The sequence below is a fragment of the Mirounga leonina genome, unplaced genomic scaffold (assembly GCF_011800145.1).
Source record: "Mirounga leonina isolate KUSES-001 unplaced genomic scaffold, KU_Mleo_1.0 Mir_165, whole genome shotgun sequence".
Taxonomy (NCBI): Eukaryota; Metazoa; Chordata; class Mammalia; order Carnivora; family Phocidae; genus Mirounga; species Mirounga leonina.
The window spans coordinates 78,239,795-78,255,392 of NW_023270415.1; the positions used below are offsets into that span (position 1 = coordinate 78,239,795).

At 52.3% G+C, this 15,598-nt stretch overlaps 1 protein-coding gene across 1 annotated transcript in view; it reads right to left on the minus strand.

Moving 5' to 3' along the window:
- COL22A1 (collagen type XXII alpha 1 chain) overlaps positions 1–15,598 on the minus strand; it is a 226,482-nt gene that overhangs the window by 198,294 nt on the left and 12,590 nt on the right. The gene's annotated exons all lie outside the window — the stretch shown is intronic.

The following is a 15,598-nucleotide window of genomic DNA, read 5'->3' on the forward strand; positions in this document are numbered from 1 at the left end:
GGTCTGACACCTCGCCAGGCTTGGGGAGGTCAGGGAAGCTTTCCTGGAAAGGTGATGCTTGAGGCTTTCCTAAGGGAACAGTGAAGACCTAGCTAGACTGAGGAAAGAACAAGAGGGGCCACAGGCAAAGGGAACGTCATTTAGAAAGGCATGAACATATGCATCAAGATTCCGAGTCCGCAGGTGTTGGTGAAATGGGAAACGTGTGCCGGGGGCCCCCCACAAAGGTGTCTCTTGTGCTTATGCCCACCCTAAGGAGCTTCAAGTACAATTCCAGAAGCAAAGCTGCTCAACTACACAAAGGCAATAGAGTAAGTCTTACAGCAAGACAAATACTTCATTATAGGATAGTACATTAATGTCTTCACGTCTTCACGATTCCTCACTTAAGAAAAAAGTTGGAAGCAAAAGAGACTCTTCCAATTGCCCCCCAAATCCCAGAAAGAGCACCAACTTGGAATTTTAAAGTCCTCGGTCCAAGTGTCGGCTCCCTGACGAACCAGCTCGCTGTCTTGGCCAAGTCTGTAAACCTGTCTTGGTGCGAGTGTCTCTGGCGGGGAGACCTTACAGAGCACACACGGGCCACGGGGCTGCCTGGGGGCTGAGCAAGCTCAAGTTCATAAGGGGACTGGAACAAGGCAGGGTGGCCCTCCAATTCAGCACCTGAAGCAACTCGCTTACCTTAGTGGAGACCTTTCTCTGTGCGCGTCACCATCACAACCCCCCCCTTATTAGATAGTTCTGTCATCTGTCCCATGTGCAATGACCTGTTTTCACATTCGGGGCACAAGGGTCTCAGTGAGGGGCCAGTTCGGGGCCCCTTTACCAATCAGCAGTGAGGGGAAAGAATGAGATCTTCCCTGGTGTGGAGGTATTTTTCATGTTTATCCTAAAAGGCACCACAAGGTCTGCCAAGCCCCATGCAAGGGGTTATTTTGGAAACAGCACCGAGCTGTCTGTCTAGGACCAAATACGCAAGAGGATGCAGGCACCTCGCAATATTTAGACAGCCCCACCCAGGACAGCGGCAGCTGTGGGCTGACCACCAGTTGCTCTAGCCTTGGAAGGCTGCCAGAGAGACTGGCTGTGGATCATGCATTGACTCAGAAGGTTCTATCCTTGATGATGAGCCAATCTCTGGAGACCGATGGCTGGAGCTCAGGACACAGGCAGGGCCACGGAGCCTTGTCTCCAAAAATATCCTAAGGTTGTGACCTGATTCCCAAACCCAGATGGGCAAGGATAGTCCAAAGACCGTGAACACAGGTAAGATGGAGCTTCTTTTCAAAGATATTAGAACTTGCCCAAACTGCGTTAAGGAATCATTCCCCGAACCACCTGCCAATCGCCTGGTGGGGCCATCACTAACCCTTATACATCCAAGAGGCTCAAGGGGCAATTTTTTTTTTTTAAAGATTTTATTTATTTATTTATTTATTTATTTATTTATTTATTTATTTATTTATTTATTTGACAGACAGAGCCAGTGAGAGAGGGAACACAAGCAGGGGGAGTGGGAGAGGGAGAAGCAGGCTTCCCACGGAGCAGGGAGCCCAACATGGGGCTGGATCCCAGGACCCTGCGATCATGACCTGAGCCAAAGGCAGATGCTTAATGACTGAGCCACCCAGGCGCCCTAAAGGGCAATTTATAGTCAACTTAGTATCAAGTCAGGACAAATGCTTCCTAAAATACCCCCTCCAGCCAGGCTTCACAGGGGTGGGATGCCGGGGCCCTGTGGGTTCACCTGCTTGGCAGGGAGGTAGGGTTAGCATCCAAAGGCCCGCTTAGTCTAAAACTGTATCTGTTTGGCCAAGATATTTCCACATCTTAGATAATGATCTATTTATTTCCACATTAACTCATTTATTTAAACTAAAATATCTGAGAACTCCAGATATGTTCTAGGCACAGAGCTAGTTCTAGGGACACTAGAATGGGAAAAAAGACAAGTCCCCAGGTGCCTGGGTGGCTCAGTCAGTGAAGTATCTGCCTTTGGCTCAGGTCATGATCCCAGAGTCCTGGGATCGAGCCCCACATTGGGTTCCCTGCTCAGCGGGGAGCCTGCTTGTCCCTCAGCCTGCCACTCCCCCTGCTTGTGTTCTCTCTCCCTCTCTCCCTCTCTGATAAATAAATAAACAAATCAATCAATCAATCAATCAATCAATCAATCAATAAAGACAAGTCACCGTCCCCACCTTCAGGGCACTGGTGGGCTGACTGTGGCGACAGACCTGAGACCTGGAAGCACAAGAAAGTCTCACAGCTGCCATGACATCACTGTCTCCTTGCTTTGTAGGCTCCCCCCTCAGCCTTTGAGACTGCACACCTCATCCCAGGGCTTGTTCTCAGTCACAGAGCCCCAGCACCCCGCCCCACATCCCGGAGTTGATGGCACCACCTGGAAGTCACCGACTGGTGTCTGTCTCCCCAGAAAGTGCGAGCCTGCAGCCCCGGGCGGCTCCCCGCTCAGCTCCGTAGCGTCACTATCTTCCCAGCCCCAGACACGGACAGGCCCCGAGTTCATGCACACCAGAAACGACCAGTGACACCTGAGCCGAGAAGTCAGCCCTGGCTGGCCTTCCAGCCATGGGCTCCATCGTGACGCGGATGAGCAGTGAGATGCCACAGAGCGGGGCTCCTGCCGTGGAGGTGGGACAGACCCCATCGGCCGTCAGTCCTACCTCTTCCCTGCTAAAAGAATGCCCCTCAACTCAGTGGCGGGCCGGTCTTGGCTAATGGAGGTTATACTGTCCCCCATGTTTCTAGCCTCCCTCGCTGCCAGGAACACACGTGTGACCCAGTTCTGGACAAGAAAATGAGTAACAGAGTTTGCTGTGGTTGGCTGAGGGGTGGTTTCTTAAAAAGCTTTTGCTTTTCCTGATGAAATGGGACAGAGAGGCGGATGGGGCTGCCGAATTCACGTTCCCTTCCTTCTCCTTAGACTGCGGGGACATAACGTCCGCGGGACTGCCAAGGACAACTGAGGAGACAGGGATTCCACTCCAGCAGCCCGAGCCTGGGTGAAAAGGGTAAGAAAAACACACTTCTGTTCGCCTCGGCTACCGTACTTGTTTTTGTTTGGTTTGCCTTTGTTTTTAATTTGCCACGGAGCGTATTCCAAACGTGCACGCGTTCCCTTTCTGGGAACAGCACTGATGAGCCAGCATCCAGGACTGGAAAGCTGCTCTCTTTCCAGCTGCCTGAGCACAACTCAAGACGGTGGTGAGGACCAGCACGTTATTTTCCTGGCAAAGGAGCCACGGACGGACTGGGGTGTCTTCACTATCCCAGGAAAGACGGGTTTACCCGGTAATCATTCGGGATCGACATGAGAAGCAGCTCTGGGATTAGGGATGGGAGGAGTTCTCAGGAATGGAAATGTGTACCTAGTCCTTGCGCGAGTTGGCCAATGTACCTTTTAGAAAGGGCAGGAACACACAAAGGACATGGCTGATCACAAAGACCTGCTCCCTTGGAGCTGACTTACTGTCACTCACTGACACCCATCCTCCCTTGGTCTTTGGGCAGGTGGATCCTCTGCGAGTTCTAGAGAGGGAAGAGATCTGTCTGCCCACAGAACCAGTTCTGTTTCACCAGAAGCTTGCAAGAGAGCCCAGCTACTGAAGGATCAGATCTGCTCCGAGGGGGGAAAAAAAAACCCAGGAATTCACTGCAGTTTCTGTGGGAAAACACTTCAATCGTCCTCAGTTTACCCAAAGGCAGAAGGGGAAAGTATGCTTGCCCAGGATGCCCTTTGGCTTTTCGCTGACACATCCACACTTCTACCTAGAAAACACTGAGCCATGCCATCCCCTGGTGTCTTCATTTGGGAAAAGAGAGTGCTGGTAATTACTGAGCACCTACTGTGTGCCAGTCTCCCAGCTGAGGATTTTACCTGCAACAACCGTTCCAGTAAGTCGATTTTTTCTTCCCGTTACGCAGATGTAGAAACAGATGCTAAAAGGTTAAGAAACTCACCAGGATGGGAGGAGTACCTGGATTTGAATAAAGGTCTCCGTGCATCTAGAGTCTGGGAGAAGACTTGGTAGCCCTGGTCTAGGGAATCAGCAGGACCATGGGAGCAAGGGGCAGAGCCAGGGGACTCCACGGGCCACGGACCAGAAGCGATCACTGCTCACCCAGCACTTCACAGCGGCCGCCGCTGAGTGCAGCCGGCCATGGAGAAGATGATGGTGTTCCAAGAGCGGGGGGAAGACGCGGAGGAGGGAGGACATGAATCAGGCGCCAGCAGACATGCCGCCCAGCTTCTCCGCTGCCCCAAGGCCAGCCAGGAAGGCATCCTCACAGTCCCACTCTGGAGAGCCAGCAGACACTGAGCCAGGCCCGGATGACATGAATGGTCCCGAATGCAATGCCAGTGGCTGCCGGGGACTGAGGGCCCCACGGCCAGCTCTGCGCTGGGTGTGCGGTGTAGACTGTCTCCGCTCTGCTGCGGATGGCGGCATCTCAGTGATCAGCAGACACGGGTACGCCTGCTCCGCACCAGACGCTGTCCTAAGCACGGTGAACACGTTGACACGTTTAATCGAGTCCTCCCTACAGCTTCAAGGGACAGGTGCTATTATTTACAGATGGGGAAAGAAAGGCCAAAGGAATTAGTAAATGGATCGCCCAAGGCCACAGAGCTAGCAAATGGCAAAGTCAGCAGGACGGCTCTGGCATCGGGCTCCTGACCACGGTGCCACACGGCCTCTCCGAAAGTCACCGGCCCCAGTCACCCAGCCAACGGGGAGCGGAGTCTCCAAAGCCTGAACAGACGGACGGCCAGCTGCTTCTGCCTGAGGCAGCCCCCTCGCCCCGGGAAGAGCTCAGACTTGTAGAGTCCTCGCTCTGCACCTATAGGATCCGCGTGCTCCCCAAGTTCTGCCCGCCGGGTCTGCTCGCTTGTGCCAGTTCATACCAGGCTCCGAGCGGGGCACTGTGACCCCGGGGCGGACAGACAGCAAGGTGAGTACCAAGCCCCAACAGGTCCCCATTCTCTCTCACAGAAGCTACTTAGATATTCCAAGGCAGCCGGGGTGCTCCTTCCACTGTCCGGTCTTCTCCAGCGGAGCCCCCCGGCCCCCCGCTCTTCCCTCACCCAGACAGGCCAGGGGAGTGGAGGGACAGGGCTCCCCTGAGCCATGAGCATACAGGCTTGGATCCCAGCTCCCGCGGGCATGGCTGCATGTCTGCCGCTCACTGAGGCACTGTTTGGCGTCCTGTCTGGCCCGTCAGGACTACTCATCGTGCCCATTGTGCAGACGAGAGAACTGACGCTAGGAGAGCCGAGAGGACCCACTTAAATCACGCAGCTAGTTAGTGGTGGAGACAGGAGTCAACTCGGTGTGACTCCAGCACTCTCTCGCCTGCTCCCTCCCACACACACACATGCTGGGGCATCCAGAAGAACATGGAATACTGAAACCGTGGTTACCTCTGGGAGGCAGAACTTAAAGTGATACCTTCATTTTTGCTTTTTTAAAGATTTAGAAATGATTTATGAGTTATTTACCATGATTATTATTATTATTATTTTAGATTTTTTTTTAATTTATTCATTTGAGACACAGAGATACAGAGAGAGAGAGCATGAGCAGGGAGAGAGGCAGAGGGAGAGGGAGAAGCAGGCTCCCCGCTGAGCAGGGAGCCCGATGCGGGGCTCGATCCCAGGATGCTGGGATCATGACCCGAGCCGAAGGCAGACACTTAACCATCTGAGCCACCCAGGCACCCCATGATTATTATTTTTTAAAAGCATGTCTGAGCCCTGCCCCAGGGTGCTTGTTGCTGAGGCAACAGGAGGCTCAGGGGGAGGAGGCAGGAAGGACAGCAGGGGCATTGGAGGGGGGGATGGAGGCCGTGGCTGGTGGCCTTAAGCAAATGCTGTTTGCAGACTTGAGCTCGGGAGTCTGGGAGGCCCGTTGGGCCTGCACCAGCTGACATGCCCGGGGCGGCCTGGACAGTGGCAGATTGCTTCACACCGGGGCCGTCTCTCCTCTCCCAGCCCGAGCCCAGGCCTGCTCACTGGGGTAAGGTGAGGCTGGAACAGGGCCAGAGGGAGACCGTGCTCTCCAAGGCTGATGGGGAAGATGGTCTGGATTCTGCAGACCTTGCCTCTCTCGAATCAGCTGCCCCCGTGTGTGCTTCCAGATCCGGAAATAGGGATGTAAGTTTGTGGGGTTTTCCCCTTCCAAGGTCATCCTGCAGCATAAATGGGATACTGAGTGGGAAGTTGGTGGCATGATGACTGGCACCTAATTAGTGTTCATTCATTCATTCATTCATTCATTCAGCCAGTGCATTTTTGCCAAGTGCCCGGCACCAACCTTCCAGAATAAAGAGCAAGCGCAAACACGTGCCAACCCCTGGCCTCTCGGTGGTCACGTGCTAGTGGAGGAAGCAGAGGGCAAAGAGACAGACACAGAGAAGTGAGCTGGTCGTCAGGTGTGATCAGGAAGTATGCAGGTGGTATGCCCAGGAGCTGGCTGTGGGGGCCAGGATGCATGTCAGACACACGGATCTGGGAAGATCTCTTGGCTAAGTGACATCTGGGCTGAGAGCGGAGACGGGCATGAGCCAGCCACAGGAAAAGCAAGTAGGCAGATGGAGCACCAAGTGGTGCAGAGCCCCGAGGGGGAAGGGGCTTAGTTCGCCCCAGTGGGGAAGGGGACCAAGCCCCAAGCTAAGTGGAGTGAGGAGACAGAGGGGAGGGAGGGAAGATGCCAGCTCAGGGAAGCCTGGTAACCCAGGGCAGGGTTTGGAATTCAGGGCAAGGAAGAGATAGATGGCTCTGCCAGGGAGTCTGGAAGAGCAACTGAGACCAGGCAGAAGGCAATGCTAGTTACTGTGTGAGTATGGCCATCCAAGGAGGGAGGGATTTCACAGGTCCCTGGGGTCCTCGGACCTCCTTTCCCTCCCAGGAATGTCCCGTGGGCTGAGCGCCAGCAGGTGTCAGCAGAGGCCAAGAGGACCTCCTCTAGGAGGGGACAGGAGAAGAGGTGCAGGGGGAACTCGGGAGGGCAGCAGAACCCTCGGCCAACACTCAGGTGCCACGTGGGTCCTGGCTACTTCGGCCCACCGGGCTCAGCCAAGCAGTGACCTTCAGCCGTGGGCATCTGAGATTCATCAAACCTACCTGCAAACTTCCTTTTCTTCATCCCGTGTCTAATGAATGTCTACTATGTACCTGGCACTGACCTGCTCTGGGATGTAATGGGCACGATGACCAGCTCTCTGTCCTCAGGGAGCTGCTGTCCAGTGGACAAGATGGAAATTGCCCAAATAAGGCACTGACCTCTCCAGCAGGTGATTATAACCAGTGGGAAGCTCTGGGGTGAGGATGGGGGCAACACAGTGGGATCCAAGCTAACGGCTGGAGAGTCGGGGATGTCTCCATTGAGACCTGAAGGACAGTGACGCACAGCAAGCTCACAAGACTCAGCGACCTGTCCCCCAGTAACAGAACTCATCATTCGGGATGCAAAATCCAAACCCAGGTTCGTCTGACCCCTATAGCAGACTGCAAGACCATCATGGGTTAAATGATCCATCTGTAGAACAAGGGCTCTGGGGACCTCAAGAATCCCTTAAATGAGCAGAATTGGTGAGAAGGTCACATGACAGATGGGGGCGGGGTCAGCAGCGTGGGGTCTAGGGCCAGTGGTGGGCAGGGGCTAAGGCGGGACACTGTCAGGATCCTTAGACCCCTGTGTTCCGCTGGGAAGTTAATCATTAGGGAGCAGAGCAGGACATGAGTCAATGTTTCCAGAGTGTCTAGCATGGCAGGGACATGATCACTGCCCGGATGCTAGGGAGGCCATAGGATCAGAAAGGGCAAAAGTCCCTGCCCTCCTGAAGCCCACAGTCCAGGGGATTTCACTCAAATCTCTCGAAGGCTTTCCTGGGGGGCTGGCCACTCCCAGCATGCTGCTACGTGGGGGCTCAGGGCGGCTGCACAGCCCATCCACGTCACCTTGCCGGGAGTGGCAGATAAAGGATACAAACCCAGGCCTGGTGAAATGCACAACTCACACAACCTGCCCAGTGCACCTTGAAGTCTGGCAGGGGAAGAGGCACATGGCAGGAAAGGTTAGGGCTGAGTTGGCTGCCAGGTGCAACGGAGAGAGGCACTTCTAGAATCAATATTCTTACAGCACATGGCTAGAGCTGAGGATCAGGAAGGAGCCTGAAGGATGACCCTATGGTCCAGACCTCTCGTTTTACAGGGAAGGGATCTGATGCTACCAAAGGGAAAGGCCCATGGTGCAGCCCCCACCAGAGCCTCCCTGTGCCAGGCACATGGCCACAGCCTTGGTCCCACTCCTCAAAGGTCCTCAAAGGTCCTCTGAAGCCAAACCCAGGAAACACCAGCGGCCGGAGTGAGGCAGGAGCTTCTCAAACTGCAGTGTGTTTTACGGGACAGCTGGTCCTGGGGACGACGGGATATGGCTTCTAGTGCCTTGCTTTTCTCCCCAAAGCTTTGCCCTCTGACTTGGATGCAAAACCTCTGATCCAAATTTGCTGCTGGGGGCGATTTCATCAGTTCCCCAGGAACAAACGTCTCCTCAAGCTCCCTCTTCGCTGTCTCTGTTCTGTTTGTCCCCCGTAGGCAGTGAACAGAGACCTTATGTACGGCAGCCTCTGTCTCTTCAGACTCCGAGGCTAGTTTGCTCAATTCTAGAATTGAGTCCACACTCTTGATACCTGCCCTTCAGGGTCTTAACAGGGGTTACAGGAGAGAAAGTGCAGGAAGGGCCAAGTTCAGTGCTCAGGCCACCTCAGTCTCACGCAGTGGCCATCTTGCCTTCCTTCCTGCCCATTCTCACCACAGGACCTGGCGCTGAGGGGAACCTCACCTGCGCCCAGTCTGGGCTCAATCACCCACAACCCTGAGCTTCTGCAGGATCCGAGGTCAAGGGGCACCCCCAGGGCCGCATGACAAGGTGAGGGTCTTGGTGAGAGGGCTGCTGAGCAGACCCACAGGTAAGGAAACAAAGCCTCCTTGTTACCCCCATGGATTCTGAGCAGACAGAAATAGGAAAACAAAGTGAGTGGCAAAATGCAAATTGATCATGTGAATCCAGGGGAGTTTGGAGAAGATATTTCACTTCACCCCACAGAGAGGAGACAAGACATCCTCAGGAAAGGGGGAGGAGGTAAGGGACAGGGTATGAAGAAGGCCCGGGTTCTGGGGGCAACACTGACCCTAAGTCACCCTGTGGCCAGGACATACCACCCTCCCCATGCAGTCCCAGGAAAACAGAATGAGCCCAAAATGCCTCCCCACAGGGACATTCTGTGGTTCTCAGCAGAGATGGGCAAACAAGATAAGGTGCGATTTACTTTTCTCTAGTCACGGCCACATTCTCTCCTTTAGCATGTGGTCTGGGATCAGACCTATCTGTGTCCAGACTCAGGGTCATGTCCCCAGAATCAGAGCCCCAGTGGCCAGGGCAGTCCCCAGGGACGAGCAGGGCGTCCTGGCTCAGCCCACTGCTTTGCCAGGCCCCAAATGCCTGTGGGAGCAGACGGGGCTCGCCTAGGGGCCCATTCATTGCGGCCCAGGTCGTGGGGCAGAAGCAGACCTGGCCAGCCCCGCTCCTCATGTGTTCCCACCCTCTCCGCAGAGGCTTGGTGGAAGTGGGTTCCCGGAACGGCCACCGGCTGCATTCCTGCGGGGTGAGCTTTGGTGAGGCTGCTGGGAAATCACAGCCAGATGTCAAAGAGGCACAGTCAGGCAGCCTTTCCACCATCCAGCTGGCGAAGGCACCGCTGTAACTGGAGAGGGGCTGAGGCCTGGGGACAGGGTGGGGACCCTGCCCACACGCCATCCTTCTGTCCAGGGCGCCCACTGGGGCTGCGCCTTCCATCACCTCTGCAGGTCTGCAGCTGGAGGTGCCAGCCTGGGGTGGGGAACAGAGGGGTCACCTTGCCTGCAGTCCTGGGCTCTGCAGCACCTGCCATCCCCACTCCTGGAGAATGAAGCTGTGGGGGGACCTCCTAGTTGACCATAAACCTGCTGCCGAGCCCCTCTAGCCTCTGGTTCCTCACGAGAACCCTTTACCCACATTTCCCACTTTTCAGCCAGACCCTCCACCCCCCGCCCCTGCCCCTAAATCCTCTTCTTGGGGAATGCCTACCCATCTGCCCATCTCTGCTGATTCCCCTCTGCACAATATGCCTTCAAGGTCCATCCATGTTGTCACAGAGGACAGGATCCCCTCATTTTTTATGACCGAATAATATTCCCTTGTAGTGAATACCACAGCCTCTTGTACCCATTCATCCATACGTGGACGCTTACACTGCTTCTACATCCCGGCTTTTGTAAATAATGCTGCAATGAATGAGGCAGGTATGTTTTCGGGTTACTGATTTCATTTCCTTTGGGTATGTTTCCAGAGGTGGAGCTGCTGGGTCATACGGGAGTTCTGTCTTCAGTATTATGAAGAACCTACATCCTGTATTCCTAGTGTTTGCACCAGTTCACATTCCTACCAACAGCCCGCAAATGTTCCCTTTCTCCACACCCTTGCCAACACTTGTCATTTCTAGTCTTTTCCAGAGCCATTCTGACAGATGTAAGGTGGGATCTCATTCTGGTTTTCACTCATCATTTTTACGTGCTCATGTTTTAATGTTTGTTTGTTTGTTTTTTTCTTCTCCTGAGATAGAAGCTCTGTGTGAACAGGGCCGTGGAGGTCACATTAAGCCCCACACTCCTATAACCCGCAGCCAGAGTTTCCGGCTCCTGGGAAGCATTTAATCAGGATTTCCTGAACTGATGAAGAAAACCCTGTAGCAAAGCTATCAGATGGGTTTCTCATCCCCGTGTTTCGGATGAGAGCTCATGCAACTTCCCCAAGTTCGTATGGGCAGCAGAAAATAGTGACAGAGGACACGTGTCCAGTATCTGCTGTGGGCCAGGCACTGCTCAGAGCACTTTCTGTGTAACCCGCTCAGGAAGAGGAGGGATTGTGGAGCCATTGTACAGATGGAGAAACCAAGCACAGGGGTTACATAATCAGTAAGATGATGAATGGCAAACCCAGGACTTCAACTCTGGGCTTCCCAGGAGCGGGGCAGGGAGGGAAGGGGGGAGAGAAAGAGAGAAAATCCTCGATAGCCCAGAGTTTTAACAGGTCCTCACTGCAGGTTTATTGGATCCCTCTTTCTTTGCTTTTCTGGGTTTTTTCCCAGTGTTTAAAAATTAAAGTATAGTTGACAGAAAGCATTATATTAGTTTCAGGTGTACAATATAGTGATGTGACATCTTTATATATTATGAAATGATACCCACAATAACTGTAGTCACCATCTGTCACCGCACATGGTTATTACAATAATATTGACCATATTCCCTGTGCTGGACTGTTCATCCCCATGACTTATTGACTTTATAACTGGAAGCTGGTACCCCTTAATTCCCTCCACCCACTTCACCCAGCCCCCCACCCCCCCTCTGGTGACTATCTGTCTGTTCTCTCGCCCCGCACCTATTCAAGCTCCTAGACCAGGAGGTCAAAGCAGCCTATGGGGGCTCCACTCACTCCCACCCCCCTGGCTCACCTATTTTCCTGTTGTATATAACACCTCTGATGATAGTAAATTATTTTTTATTAAAAAAATATTTTTTAGGAGGCGTAAGGCCCTTTGTGGCTTCCAATCAACAAACGTCTTGCGGACTACGGTGCCTTAGACTCCCCTGGACCAGTCCCTATTGCCCACCTCAAGACAATGGAATGTGCTGAACAGGTTGATTACCTGTTTGTTGCTGGAATAATCTGCTGCTGAGCCCACTTAGACGTTTCTAGTCACCCCTCCCTGAACATGGACCATGCGGTGACTCTCACACAAAGCAAGAAGGCTGGTGAGGAGCTGGTCTGCATCCATCCCAACACCCGCCAGCCAGGGTCCCTTTCCCTCCCATTCCCACCACCTGCTCAGCACAGGTAGCTGGGCCTGGTAGGACAGGTGGAGACTTCTGCGGTCCATTTTACCTCTAAGTGTGCAGAGAAATTGTGCTAAACGGCTGATTTTCACTTGCAAGGACTACATTTCTGCATCAGGGATGCCAGGCATGAGGAGCTGGCTGGGGGCTCTGCCTCCTGCATCTTTACTCACTAGTCCTGTGCCTTCACGGGGCTCTGGCTGATGCCTCTCCAAAGCAGGAAACAGGGGGACAGTGGGGACAAGGTCTACAACCACTCACGCCGTACAATCTACAGACATGCACAGAATCTTTGCAATGTGTGTATGCAGGAGATTTCTGCATACCATTTTCCAGATGAGGAAATTGAGGGTAAGTCTTCTGCCCAAATGCACACAGTTGGTGAAGAGCAGAGGAGTGTGTGTGTGTGCGCATATGAGTGCATGCACACAAAGTGTGCCTCTGAGTGAGCATGTGTGTGGCCTTGTGTTTCAGTGTATGCGTTTCTGTGGGGGAGGGGTGGGTGCCTAAAACTCAAAGAAGACAGAGTCTATAATTATAAGGACAAAGACAGACATGTTTTACAGCAAAACAAGTCACCCAGAACACACTGCGTTGACAATGGATTTCTTTCAGTCCTCCAGTAAGTGTGAAGTTGTGTCAGAAACACTGCAAGTCTAGTCCTATGTTGAACAATGGGCAGAAGACATGAACAGACACTTCGCCAAAGAAGACATACAAATGGCTAACAGACACATGAAAAAATGTTCATCATCATTAGCCATCAGGGAAATCCAAATCAAAACCACACTGAGATACCACCTTACACCAGTTAGAATGGCAAAAATGGACAGGGAAAGAAACAACAAATGTTGGAGAGGTTGTGGAGAAAGGGGAACCCTTTTCCACTGTTGGTGGGAATGCAAGTTGGTACAGCCACTTTGGAAAACAGTGTGGAGGTGCCTCAAAAAATTAAAAATAGAGCTACCCTATGACCCAGCAATTGCACTCCTGGGTATTTACCCCAAAGATACAGACGTAGTGAAAAGAAGGGCCATATGCACCCCAATGTTCAGAGCAGCAATGTCCGCAATAGCCAAACTGTGGAAAGAGCCGAGATGCCCTTCAACAGAGATTGGATAAAGAAGATGTGGTCCATATATACAATGGAATATTACTCAGCCATCAGAAAGGATGAATACCCATCATTTGCATCAACATGGATGGGACTGGAGGAGATTATACTAAGTGAAATAAGTCAAGCAGAGAAAGTCAATTATCACATGGTTTCGCTTATTTGTGGAACATAAGGAATAGCATGGAGAGCATTAGGAGAAGGAAGGGAAAATGAAGGGGGGAAATTGGAGAGGGAGAGGAACCATGAGAGACTATGGAGTCCAGGAATCAAACTGAGGGTTTTGGGGGGGGGGTGGGAGGATGGGTTAGCCCAGTGATGGGTATTAAGGAGGGCACGTACTGAATGGAGCACTGGGTGTTATACGCAAACAATCGGTCATGGAACACTACATCAAAAACTAATGATGTACTGTACGGTGACTAACAAAACATAATAAAAAAATTATTAAAAAAAAGAAGCATTGTAATTCATCAGCCGCATTTCTTGGAAAGCCCCTAGACATTGTGTAAGCCCCGTGTCCCACTTGCCCTCTGGCAAGTGTGAAGTAAGTTCAGGTAGAACAAGGTCAGCTGCAGGACGTGAGAGTCACTGAGAAATGCAGAATTTCTCCACATCTTTAATTATATGGCTGCATATTTATATATAGACATATATATATATAAACATTGTATATGTACATACACCTTTTGCAAGCAATACCAATTTTGCTGTGGCCACTGTACTTTATCCCTTTACCAACCCTAAATGAAAACCACCATGTGAAACACGGAGCCCAACCTCCACGAGCTGGAATGCTTGGCATGATATGGTCCCAGTAAATGGGATGGCCACGCCCATGTCATGCTCTACGTGGGATGGCACCAGGAAAGGGTGCTGGGGCTGGCCCAAGGCCCTCCAGCCAGGCAGTGGCAAGGGGACGATGCTGATTCATATGTGACCCCCGGGCCCCGTCTGGTCCAGTTGGGACATGAATACTTGTCTGAGGCCAGGGAGGGAAGGAGGCCTTCTTAAAGATCTTGGGTGAGCCCTCAAAATGACAAACAGAGGAGGCATCCACAACAGTGGCACACGGCGGGGGTAGCATGATGATGACCAAGACACAGAGGAGAGGGGAGAGGGGCCCTCTAAGGGGAATCCCACCCATCCCACTCAGCACCCGAGGGGGAAACTGAGGCCCCCACAAAATATCCTACCCAGGGTCACAGAGGAGTTAGTGACAGTGACATCAGATTTCCAGCCACCATATCAGAACACACTCTCAGGGGTCAGCAAGCTTTTCTCTAAGGGTCAGAGTGCAAACAGCCTTTGTGGGCCACACAGCCTCTGTCACAACTACTCGGCTTGAGGCCGTGGTGTGAACACAGTCACACACAGTTTGTGAACAAGCTGACATGCCGTATTCCAACAAAACTCAATTCGAAAAACTGGTATCTGGGCAGATGTGGCCTGTGGGCTGTAGTCTGCCGTTCCCTGCATTTGATCCAGAAAGATCTCGAGTTCCTGAACAGGCCAGCGTCCTGCCCAGAGCTCACGATCCGTGAACTTCGTGACTCTGCTGGACTCCCTTCCTGGACAGGGAGCTCAGATCCTGACATATCAGGTTTGGGCACTCTGATTTTTGGCATGTTCTATTTCATATAGACTTGACATAATTAGTAAGTACGATAACACAATAATAAGAACCACAATCAATTAGCTGCCAGATCGGTAATTTATCATCTCAGTTTTACAGACAAAGAAATCAAGTCTCTGAGACACGAAGTCCCAGCCAAGGGGCCCCCAGCTGGCAGGTGGCAGGGCTGGGATACCAGGCCAGCCCCTCTGCCCCTGGTCAGGGTCTCAGGATGCACAGACTGTGACTCCACTCTGGACGAGCCACAAAGGGGGCCTTTTATGTACGTGTTCCCTCTGCTCTAGAGGGTACGTAGCACGACTACTGTTTGCATTTTACAGGGAAAACTAAAGCTTCAGTAAGTAATCTGTCCAAACAAACAGAGAAACCTGGATTTAACTCAGGCTCTTAGATCCCAATCCCTCTGCTAACCATGGAGGCTCTGAAGTCACAGCTCATGAGGGAGAGAAGGCAGGATCTGAACCCAGGCCTTCCCTGAATGCTCGTCCTGGACTCTTCCCCTCCACCCTCAATCATGCCTTCTCACAGGGGCCACATCTCCAGGGAGGGCGCAGGGAGAGGGCGAAAACTGCTTCAATGGACGGGGTGAGCAAGTCTAGGAGACCCACTGCCTCGGGCCCTCTAAAGCTCAAGCAGCATAAACAGACAGCTAAGGTATATTTATATTCTATTTCAGAGAAGGAGGCAGCTGGGGGGAAATGCAACATTTACGTAGGGTCCTTCAGGGGGACATGACAAAAAAAACTGGTCGAGAAACACTGCCCTACGTGAAAGGTATTTAACTCAATCACCTTTCTGGAAAATAGTGTATGTATGCATGGACACATACATACAATAAAATGTATATGTATGTATATTGTATGTAATTTACATATGCACATGTGAATTATAC